The 12,502-nt window shown below is 37.7% G+C and overlaps 1 protein-coding gene across 2 annotated transcripts in view; it reads left to right on the top strand.

The window, feature by feature from the left end:
- The window catches only part of ptprk (protein tyrosine phosphatase receptor type K), a 610,797-nt gene that overhangs the window by 26,927 nt on the left and 571,368 nt on the right, over positions 1-12,502 (top strand). The window lies entirely within an intron of this gene.

The following is a 12,502-nucleotide window of genomic DNA, read 5'->3' as shown; positions in this document are numbered from 1 at the left end:
TTCACTGATGAAGGATTTGGACCAGGTGGGCCAATGGTCCGAGAAGTGGCAGATGGAGTTTAATTCAGATAAATGCGATTTGCTGCATTTTGGGAAAGCAAATCTTAGCAGGACTTATACACTTAATGATAAGGTCCTAGGGAGTGTTGCTGAACAAAGAGACCTTGGAGTGCAGATTCATAGCTCCTTGAAAGTAGAGTCACAGGTAGATAGGATAGTGGAGAAGGCGTTTAGTATGCTTTCCTTTATTGGTAAGAGTGTTGGGTACAGGAGTTGGGAGGTCATTGTACAGGACATTGGTTAGGCCACTGTTGGAATATTGTATGCAATTCTGGTCTCCTTCCTATTGGCTGAATGTTGTGAAACTTGAAAGGGTTCAGAAAAGATTTACAAGGATGTTGCCAGAGTTGGAGGATTTGAGTTATAGGGAGAGGCTGAGCAGACTGGGGCTGTTTTCCCTGGAGCGTCAGAGGCTGAGGGGGTGACCTTATAGAGGATTACAAAATCATGAAGGGCATAGATAGGATAAATAGACAAAGTCTTTTCCTTGAGAGAGGGAAGTCCAGAACTAGAGGGCATACGTTTAGGGTGAGAGGGGAAAGATATAAAAGAGACCTAAGAGGCAACGTTTTCACACACAGGGTGGTATGTGCATGGAATGAGCTGCCAGAGGAAGTGGTGGAGGCTGGTACAATAGTAGCATTTAAAAGGATATATGAATAGGAAGGGTTTGGTGGGATATGGGCCAGTTGCTGGTAGATGGGACTAGATTGGGTTGGGATATCTAGTCGGCATGGATGAGTTGGGTCTGTTTTCGTGCTGTACATCTCTATGACTTTAAAACAAATTAATTTTAAAATTAAACCGTGTTTGCAAGGCATTCTCTATAGCTGGTTTTTATTTAGCAAAATGCAGTAATTCAGTTTTGTTTATACCTTTAAAGCAGTTGCGTCCCCTCAGTGTGCTCAACTTTGTGTTGTGACTGAACATCAGGAATTATTTCCAAGATGAGAAACAAACTGATATGAATACATTTTGAAAGCTGAAGCTTTGCTTCAAATAAAGCTACAGGCTGCTTTAGGTTTTCATTTCAATTTACAAAGATATAAACTGTAGCAATAAATGAACATTAACTATTAGCTGCTGCTATGGATTTATAATTGCAGTAGAGGCCTCAGGTAGCAGCCTCAGGTGGATTAAAGATCCCATGGCACCATACGTAGCGCTGTTCAGAGGAGGAGAGTTTTGATATCCTGGAAAATGTCTTTTTCTTGACCAACATTCATAAAACATTATGTAGTTTTTTTTTGTTGTTTATAGTGTCTAGTTGTATTTTAATAGAATGTAATTTTCTCCAACATTGTTTTCATATATTTAAATGAAGTTAGAATATAGATAGCAGAGGTGCTATTACAACTTCATAAAAATTAATTACAAAAAGAAAATGCACCAGAGGAATGGCAGATAATTCACATTATTACTTTATTTTAAGAAGGCAAATAGGCGAGAAAGCTATAGATCAGTTAGCTTAACATTATAAAAGGAAAGATTATTAAGCCTTCAATCAGGTCAAACAGGAGAATTCAAAAATATGACAACAGCAGGGACTTCAAAAGGGAAGATCCTGCATGACCAACCTTACTGGCTTCTTTGAAGAAATGCAAAAAGGAACAGATGAGGTAATGCAATAGCTGCAATGTATTTGGGTTTTTAAGTGGCTTTGGATGAGGTACAGCATGCACTTTGATCTTGGTGTGGGGTAAAATGGATAACAAAACTGTCCATTATACAGAGAAAAGCATTGGTTTAATATAGCTACTGGAGACTTGACCAATTAAGAAAAGATGTTTCCGAGGGATTGGTGCAGAGATCACTGCAGTTCGTAATTTATATTAATGATTTGCATTCATATGCAGTTTGAAAATTTGTGAATGACGTTTTCTGGATATCTTTAAAGAAAAGGAAGTTTGTGACTAAGCACAGGAAGGCATAAATGACTATTGTAACATGGGTAAGGAGCCATGTAATATTTGGAGAAAAGAAGAACAAAACGTATGTTGTGATTCAGATACACACCTAGTTAAAACAGCAGCATTGATTTAAAGGCTTTTTTTTTAAAAAGAACGTTTCTGCAGAGATAAAACTGACTGATAGAGAAATTATGTAAAACTTGTACTGAATCTTGTTAGATCGCATGTTGAACAGTGAAAAGCATTGTTCTGTATAATATAACAGGGGTGAAGTCATTGAAGAAGGCACAAAAATGATTTGCACTGATAAGACAAGTGGGAGGTTTTATCAGAAGTCAGAATAGACTTAGAGCGCTTCTGTCAAATGCTGTAAAGACTGTGGGGTAACCTGATATAAATCTCAAAACTAATAATATGGCTGAAATGAATAGGCATATGGGCAGCCTCCCTCTGAAGTGTGGTGCAATAATTGTCTTTTAATTCTTAATAATTGCTCTTAACAATTAGTGACAAATAGGGCCCTCTTGTGGTGCAGTGGTCATGTCCATACACCTGGACTGATACCTGGCTTTAAGTCCTACCTGTGCCCCAGAGGCGTGCAATAACAACACCAGGTTGATTGGAAAAGTAGATTAGTGACAAATAAGTCCAAGAAGGACTTCAGGAAGAAACCTATAGTACAGTAAGGAATAGTTTGGACAGATCATATTGATAAGCATGAAGGAAAAGTAGAAATATACACTACGGTCAGATGAGGAAGGGATGAAACAGGTTCGTGGAGCCAAATGCTGGTATAAATCAGTTAGACCAAGCACCTGCAGTGATTACAACTTTGGAAGTAAGTGTTTCATTGGCTGCAAGGAACTTTGGGAGCTCCTAAAGTTTTGCGAAGCACTATGGTAGATGAAAATTCTTTGTAACATTGGTTAAATCTAATATTAATGAGAAATTGTTTTTATTTAAATTGCTTTAATTTTCTAGAGAATTACATTGTTGTATAATTGAAGAATTAAAAAAAAATCTGTCTACAAAAAGCAGAACCCCTTTGGCGATTGAATTTACAGATTCTAAGACTAATATCTGAGACCTATTCATAGTTCACATTCAATTTGTATAAGCATGTAGATTTTGCATGCAACAGTGAAGTCTTCACATGAATTGTACACTTGTTGAGCTAAAGACGTATGTGTAATTTCTTTCATCAGATAGGTTTTTGCAGTTTAGATTTTGATTACCCAGCTTTCCCTTCTTGGGTCTATTCTTGTTGAATGTCAGTTTCTCTCCAAAGCTTCCAAACTTCTGTTATCTTAAAATGCTTTCCTACCTTTAAGTTCAACTTTGTCAAATTCCGCAATGTCATGTCGCAACAAACTTATGTTTCTTGATTTGTCCCTTGAATTTGTTTTTGAACTGCACATAGCTTGACCAGAGTGATTTCAAGGCTAACTAATCGCATCCTGTGGAACTACAACTGCATTTCATTCCCTCATCAATCATTTACTGCCTTTAATGCTGCTGACCATTCCATTTTCTGACTCCATTTGATACATTGCACTGCTCTCTTGTAATTCCATCCTAGCCCCCCTCAGTGCAAATCAACACAATCTCTACTCTGCCGACATTGTCACAATCACATACTTTGACTGTCCCTGGGTGCTCCGAGTTTTTGCGTTCTTTCCTATATTTTATTAATTTCACTGATCATCAGTGGACATTAATCCATTTTGTTTGAGACCCTACAATGTTAGTATTGTTGTGATAGAGTGATGACTAACTTTGGAAAATGACTCTTTCTGTGATCGTAGCACTGGAACTTGGACAAATAGCAAATCGTGCAGTTCCATTTTCTTCAATGGATGGGGAAGTGCTTTTTCTTTGGCTCTTATATTTATATTAAAAGAGATTCATTAAAAATGTTAAATATACACAGAATAAGATAACAGAAAGCAACCAGCAGTGTCCATAATGGAGAAATGGTTTTTAGATTGGTGTTCAAGAATTTTCAGAGATTCTCCCAAATTATATTTTGTGAACAGTTCCAGAGAGTATAAAACTTCTTAGTATGAAGATCATATCTTTATACAGCAAATGTTCCTCCTGAAATTGAATTGTGGAAATGCCATTTTGAACATGACTTAAACTAAGAAGCCTCCAATTAGTGAGCTGTCATTCATTGGGAGTACTGGACATTAACCTTTTGAAGAAGTCGCAGTTAGTGTATGATATACATTTGATGTGCTTTATGTAATATTCAATCATTGCTCATTATAATCCACTAGCTATAATTACTATTTTCTCTTCTTGTATAAAACCAAGGCTTATAAAACATGTCCACATCTCTCGGCTTATTGTGTTTTTTGTTTCAAGTTAGACACCAACACAACTTGTTTTCCTACATAAATAAGGAACTATCTCTATACCAGGTTTTGTGTTATTTATTTAACAAAAAGTATTATTATTTTTCCAGGATTATCCATAATCTTAAATTTTTACACCGATTGAAATGCAGAGCTGAAATGTTGACTGAATTTAATGTCTCCTGGAATTTTTCTTAAGTTAACAAATATCCATTGAAGATGAAAATGCACAGCCCTGAAATATTAGTTCCATTTCTCTCTCCACAGGACCTTTATTATTTCTAGCTTGTTTGATTTCAAATTTCCAAAATCCACAGTATTTCACTTCACTGTAGATTCCTTCTCAGTGCTTTTCACAGAAAATTAAAATAGTGTGTTTGGGGCCCTGCTACTGTAAATATGTATTTCTTTTGTGCGATACATTGAAGTTAAGAAATCTCATTTTCAAGTTGTTTTCTTTTCAGTTGTTTAAACTTGTTCTTTATTTTTGACACTATATATTTTATGGGTTTAGGTTTTGGACACTGTCTAAACTTGCTAACCTCACTTTATCTCATGATGTTGACTGCTTATCCCAGTGTTTTGGGAGTCCAGTGTCAAAACACTGGATGTTGTAGAACACAAAACTGTCATGTGAGAAGTCCTTTCTCATTGAAACCACATTCACTATCGATGATTGAGAGAATTGTAAATTTGGCTTGCATGCTTTCCCATGGCAAATCTAAGTTCAGTAACAGGAATACATTTGGATAAAATTCTACGGTTATTGCCAATAGGCCTATTAAGGTAAGATTAAGGCAACTTCAGGACAGTGAAACCAGCCAAGTTTTCCTCTGTAGTATCTGAAGCACCTCTGTCAATGAAACATTTAGTACTACAAATCAGCATGTGGCACAAACTATCATCTTTCTGACTGAGGGGACAGTGATAGCACTGAACCTGCAGTTATGTGCATGAGACTGAAGGACACATCTGGAAGTTTGGTTGAGAAGAATTAACTCCTGAAATCTTGCTAACTTTAAGCTCTGACTAGAAATAGTTAGCATTGTAGGCAATTTTTTTTTTCTCCCATAGTAGTTGTTTGAAATTGAGAACAGAAGCTCCTTGCCAGAAGCAGGGCAGTCAAAAGTTAACCATACTGTACTAAATCAGTAAATGTTAGCCCAGCCACAAAATGAAAGAAATGTTCCATATATTGCGGATGACAATTGGGTGAAGAAGTGAACATATCATTCTAATCAAAAAATTGCTTCATAACTGAGTAGTTTTCACTCTTCTCCCCAGGGGATGTGAAATAGGTTTACAAAATTGTTTTGGTGTCAGACAACTCTTGTCTAAAATTTTGAAATCACATGACAATTTTACTTTGTAGTTCAGTGTAGTATTGGTTATCAATCTGACTGAGATTGGTCCGTTTATTCACTCATCTAGTGGGCCCCTAAGGTTATGCAGAGATCAAGACAGAAATATGATTTTTGACAGGTAAACAGAACTGCTTTTCCTCTCCTCGCTCCTCTTCTTCTCCCCCTCTTTTCCCCCCCCCAAAAAAAAAATCCTTAAGTGCTTTGTGAATCTTTTGTGTTGTATCGCTTTCATTACTTGGCAACTTCAGAAGGGTTTGTGCATGATGTTGCCACGGATACAGAATGCTACCTAAAGGTGGTCATGTTGATTAAAAGCCTTATGCGTCCCTACTAGTATTTGCTGTTTTGAAGTAGGTCATCTTAATTTTTGTCTATTTAGTGTTAGAAGAGGGTGAAAGAACATTTGATTGAAAAATTCAAGTAACTGGAATATTGCAGTGGTAGAAATACTGTGCAGTCCAAGAATAATAATTTTAAAAATTGCTCATTATTACCTTATTGGGAATGTGCATGCATTTGGCAATTTCATATGTTGTGACAAAAATGAGGAAATTTGTATGTAGTGTTCAAACACATTGTTTTCATGTATATTTATGACCAGGGACAAATGCAAATGTTCACTCAGTTTCATGTTACAAATGTGTTATGTGTTGTATAAGACTAACCATGGATTTACAGCAAGCAGTCATTACTGAACTAACTTTATTTTCAATCCACACCAGAAAGGGCAATGTAACAATGTCTAACTATTACAGTATATTGTGGCAACACCTTCAGATTTTGTCCCTTTCCTGGTTCAAAAATAATAGATATTCGGCATTCAGATAGTTTCAAATTAAAATAGATTTTTCTCCCAACTAGAAATGAGGCTGAAGGTTTGATTGGTGGATTGGGGAGGGTGGCGGTTATGCATAACTGTGTTCGGGAAAATTCCAGAAATGTTGCATTGATTCATTTAATCTCTGGTGTACAGCTTTTGTTTATGATTAGAGTGCACTCATGATGTGTGGAGAGGCAGTTGAAAAAGAAATTGAGCTGTGTTTGTCATATTGATTAGAATGATAAGCATCTGTGTTCAGGCGAAATCCATTTATTGCAAACATTCTCAATTACAATTTATCAATAAATATAGCCTGAAAATGTAGAACTCATTTCTGTAGTAGTATTCCTGTACTAGGAATATAATTAGGAATCAATGCATATCTTTTGAAATTTTAATAAAAGGTGGTGTAAATAAAGCATGAGATTATGAAGTGTTCATGCTGCAGATTCAAAATAAGTATTTGAACTGCTTTTTAAAATATGTTGCTTCATGTCGCTACCCAGTGAGAACAGGTAGATGATTCATGGAGTGCATGCATTTTTAAAAAAAAAACTGATGGTACTCTTGTTGCAAGATGAAGAATCCCACTGGTCATTCTGAGTACCATTATATAACCTCTGATTTCTCATGGGAGTTAGACAACTGAAACAACCCAGAATTGATTCACAATTGGCTAAACAGCCTGAGACTAACTTTTCAATATAGCTTACCTCTGTTGTGAATTGTAGAGAAGGGAAGAATTTTGGCTCTTGCCTCTTGTTTAATAGCTTCTACCTCTAGCATGTCATGTAAATGCTGAATTAAGTTTGGAGTGAGCTCAATTTGGTAACATTCATTTTCCAAGCATTTGCTGCACAGCTAATGACCATTTGAATGAAGTACAAAAGATTGGGTGTTACTAACTGACTTGTGCACCTGTGAGTGAGTGGATGTCTTCAGTATGGAAACTTCAGGAGTTCTGCTTGTCTTATTTCAGTTATTTTTAGGGTTTTTGTAATGACTTATGGAATGTAGGCATTGCTGTTTAGACCAGCATTTATTATCCATTCCTAGTTGCCACTTTCTCAAGGGCAATGAGCTTCTGTCATGAACCACTTCAGTCCCTGGTTTAAACAATGGATCAAGTAGTCAAAGAGTCATATAAATGTACAATGTGAAAACAGTCCCTTCTGTTCCAATTCATTCATGCCAACCACATATCCTAAATTAATCTAGTCCATTTGCCAACATTTGGCCCATATTCCTCTAAACCCTTCCTATTCAAATCCGAAACGGATGTTGTTTTACCAGCTTCCATCATCACCTCTGGCAACTCCATAACCATACACTCACCATGCTCTGAATGAAAAGTTGCCCCATAAGTCTCTTCTAAATCTTTCACTTCTAACCTTAAACCACTGTAGTTTTGGACCTCCCGATCCTAGGGAAAAGAACTTGGCTATTCATCCTATTCATGCCCCTCATGATTTTATAAACCTCTAAGATCACCCTTCAGCCTCCGCTCCAAGGAAAATAGCCTCTCCCTATGTCTCAAATCCTTCAAACCTGGCAATACACTTGTAAATCTTTCCTGAACCCTTTCAAGTTTCACAACACCCTTCTTATAGCTTGGAGTCCAGAATTGAATGCAGAATTCCAAAAGTGGCCTATCCAATATCCTGCACAGCCGCAATGTGACCTCCCAACCACTATACTCCATGCTCTGACCAATAAAGTCAAGTGCATCAAAAGCCACCTCTTTACCTTGTCTACCTGTGACTCCACTTTCAAGAGATTATGAACCTGTGCTCCAGGAAACACTCCCCAGGACCTTACCATTCAATGTATAAGTCTTGCTCTGATTTGCCTTTCCAAAATGAAGCAGCTTACATTTATCTAAATTAAACTCCATCTGCCATTGCTCAGCCCATTGGCCCACCTGATCAAAGACCCGTTGTGCTTCTTCAATGTCCACTATGCCACAATTTTGGTGTTATCTGTAAACTTAGTAACTACAACTCTTATGTTCACATCCCAATCATGTATATAATTGAGGAAAAACAGTGGACCCAGCACCTATTCTTGCAGCACAGGCCTCCAGTCAGAAAAGCAACTCCTCCACCTTTTCAAATTTAAATTGCTGAAGTTACAACCTGGAACAACTTTGAATCCACAAGTGCCAACTAGTAACTTGATCAATACAGTCAGCAACTTCTGAGTTCTGTCATCTTGAGCATTATTGAGTTTGCTAGAATTTACAAGTTTATGTCTCGAAGCCATTCGACTGAGGGCTTGTTTGATCAGAATGACAGCATCATTTGGTGCTCTTTGCCTATTACAGTCAGAGCTTCTCTGACTGAACAGGTATTTACTATGACTTGGCTACGTTCTCTAAGCTTTGTCAGCATGAGAACCTTGTTGGTGTTTGTAGTCCCTGTGACTTTCTTGCAACCCGTTGCCTGCAGGTTTGGGACATGCACACGCATGGCTGTTACGTGCTACTTCTGGATTAGAGTGAGTTTATATGTCATGAATCTTTTGTTTATCCCATGGGAGCTTTGCTGAGATGGTCAGCTGGATTTTTTAATGATGAAATTGGCCCCATGTCTTTGTTGTTGTTTCTCAGCTTTGCCCTTCCAGAAGAAGTTGTATATATCACCATGTACTTTGAGCTGACCTTCCCCTGCTCACTGTCTCTCGCCTCAGCACAGTAATGTCATTGTCACCATGCAGGAATTCCCAGTTCTGATAATGGTGTGATACTCACTCTGTCATTGCTGGGGCTGTCCAAGAAGATCATATTTCCAGGTCCTTCATTTTGACAGGGTGCATGGTGCTTATGTGGGTCCTCTTAATAGGAGGTAATTGTTGCGCATTGACAGCCACATGGTTTCTGGTAGGGCAGTGTCGATCAGGGAGATGATAGAAGACCAGGATCTGCATTGGTTGACACAGGTTGCTCAGAACTGCTCCCATTAGGAACCCAGCGAATCTAATGCACAATAAAGCTTCATGAAATGTGTAAACTGGGTCCAAGCATGGCTATGTCATTGTACCAAAGCGGACACCTCTCCATGACCCCAGACCTCATCTCTGCAGGAGAGAAATGGGATAGGAAATTGTTCAAACGGCATCATTTCCAACCCACTGCCAAGACTGCTGTAACTTCTGTTATTCGGCTGCAGTATGCAGACGACACCTGGATATGCATGTATTCAGAGACCACGCTCCAAATCTTGTTGGTACATTCTTGGAAGCGCAGAAAAGAATAGGATTTAACTGAAACTTCTAGAAGACAAAGGTCCTTGACGGACTTGCTGCCACGACAATAGAGGGAAACAATTGAACCTATTAAAGGTTCCTCTATAGGCACACAACATTGTTTAAAAGCAATGATACAATGTATTCTGATGGAATTTAGAATGCAGCAGCACTACATGAAGTTGATATAATTTATATGTACATTGGAGTGTGTTCGGAGTTTGGAGTAGAGGGGTCAAAATATCTATTCACAAACTTTATTTATGTACAAGAACTGATCCTGCAGTTTTACCTCCATAATTAGCTCCATTTTCTTTCTCTTCCTTTTGGTTGATCGTTTTCTGTTTCCGACAATGACAGGTTACTGTTTTGCAGTAAGATGAGTTCATAAAATTGTCAGATGTGGTTTTCCTTCGACTCTGTAAAGCCTAGCAATGTGGATACATTTATACAAGTGAAAAATATAAAAGGTGAAAATTTGATTGCTAACTTGAGTGTTCTGCCTTAACTGCATTGATAAACATGGGGAATAGGAGAGAAGAGGAAGATGGAGTATAGCTATGATGACATGAAAATATTAAATTGTTGCTCCATGTTTTTGGCTTGTATTATTGCCATGAAACACAGAAGTTGATTTCCTTGTGTATCTCTTGAAAATGAAGAAGTGGTGAAACTGTCAGGTTAAATAAACAGTTTGTGCAACCTCTGAATAAGCCATTTAACCAAATAATTTAAAGGTGTAATTTTATCAATTTGTTGATTGTACTGTGCGCAAATTTTAAATAATCAAGTATGTCAAAAGCAATTGCCAAGAAAAATGTTTACAATGATGCAAGTAGGTTTTCTCAGGTGATCAATATGTTACCTTTGTTGGGCTCCTAATCAGCTGATCAATCACTATTAAAATAAAGATTTTGTTTCCTACCTTCAAATGTATTTTGTGTAAAATGTATTTCATTAATCAGTAATGAGTTAAATAGATTTGCTTCTATTTAAACATTTAATTTGTTCAATGTCTCTGCCTGCCAGATTGGTATAATGATGCAAGAATTCATGAAAATATAGCTGAATACTGTTTTTAAAAAATACGTATAAGGCTAGTATTATATGTTGTGTTCAAAGTACAATCTCATTTTAAAATGGCCAACTTGTGTATTTTTTCAAATTTTTAAGACTCATTGCTTTTCTTCTTGTTGCTCATAAGCTATAGCAGCTCATCCTAATGTGTGCAGCCACTGGTTAGGTTCCCTTTGACTTGGAGAGACCTGATTTTGGTTCTGCTATAAATGAGTACTTTCCAGTTTATGCATTCATCTGGATAATATGGGCACTCCATGAAACATTGTTGCAAAGTGTTGCTTATCCAGAGCTTTAGTGCATATCAAATAAGTCATCTGTATCCATTATTCACAGTGGAAAGGAAAAGAAAATGACTGCTGTGCTTGTAATATATTCGATTACATTCTGGATAAAACTGGATCTCCTGAAATATATGGAATATTTGTGAAAAGAATTTTCAAAGAAACTTTGTGTTAAAGGTTGAAGTTTTATTTTAATAGGTTTATTTTAAACTTTTTAACTGCAGACTGAGGAATTCATTTATTAACTAATATGTGGCAATTATTGCAGGCAAAGGAAAGCTTTCAAATGGGGACTGGTATCTAATTCAAATAACTTTTTACACTGTGAATGAATTTGCCTTTATGTTACATTTTTTTTTATTGTGCTCAGTATAATAAGCAGGTGCATAGTGTATGTTGAGAGTTTGTTTTACTGTTGGCCAGCAAGGTCAGTTTTGCTATTCTGCCTCGTGATCCAAATAATTTGCTTATTCTGTTGAGGTATGTTATAGTGAATGAACTCCATTTTTTTGTGCTCTGCTTGTTCCTGCCCCCCGGAACTTCTCTTCCTAGCCCTGTGACTTACTTTTTTTTCCTTCTCTCCTTGTCCAGTGCCTTCCCACTTGCATATGCAATTTGTCTGATGCTTTCTGTCCGTTTCAGAGTTTACAAATTGTGAACTCCAGCAGTTGCCTCTTCATGAATGTGGAGTCTCTTTACATGGCCATCCCCCCATCAGGATGGTCTCCGGGATCTCTGCTTCTTCTTGGGAAAAAGGCCTGAACTGCTCCTATTCACCACGAGCCGCCTCAGCCTGGCTGAGTTTGTTCTCACTTTGAACAACTTTTCATTCAATGTATGTCACTTTTGTCATATTGAAGGGGTGGCCATGGATACCCTCACGGGCCCCAGTTATGCCTGTTTCTTTGTGGGGTACGCGGAACATTCGATGTTCCAATCCCACACGAGTCTTTCCTTACAGCTTTTTATCTGGTACATAAATGACATAATCTGTGCTGTTTCCCTCTCTTGTTAGGAATTGAAAATAATTACCAATTTTGCTTCTAATTTCCATCATGGTCCACTATCCACTTGCACCTGGTCCATCTCTGACTCCTCCCTTCCTTTCCTTGACATCTCTGGGAATATCCTGGACACGCATCCACTACAAACTCACTGACTCCCACAGTTAGCTTGATTATACATTCTGTAAGGCTTGCTGCAAGGACTCCATCACATTCTCCCAGTTTCTCTGTCTCTCATATATCTGTTCCAATGATCAGTTCCTCAACCATAGTTGGTGACAGTTGTGTTGGACCCATCTCCCACACTTCAGCCCTCTCCCCTTCAATGCCCTCCCACAACAGCGTTGGGCCTCACTTTCCATCCCTCAGCATCCAGATCCAGA

Source organism: Hemiscyllium ocellatum, chromosome 3 (genome assembly GCF_020745735.1).
Source record: "Hemiscyllium ocellatum isolate sHemOce1 chromosome 3, sHemOce1.pat.X.cur, whole genome shotgun sequence".
In the NCBI taxonomy this organism is placed as follows: Eukaryota; Metazoa; Chordata; class Chondrichthyes; order Orectolobiformes; family Hemiscylliidae; genus Hemiscyllium; species Hemiscyllium ocellatum.
This window is presented reverse-complemented; position numbering and strand designations above follow the sequence as displayed.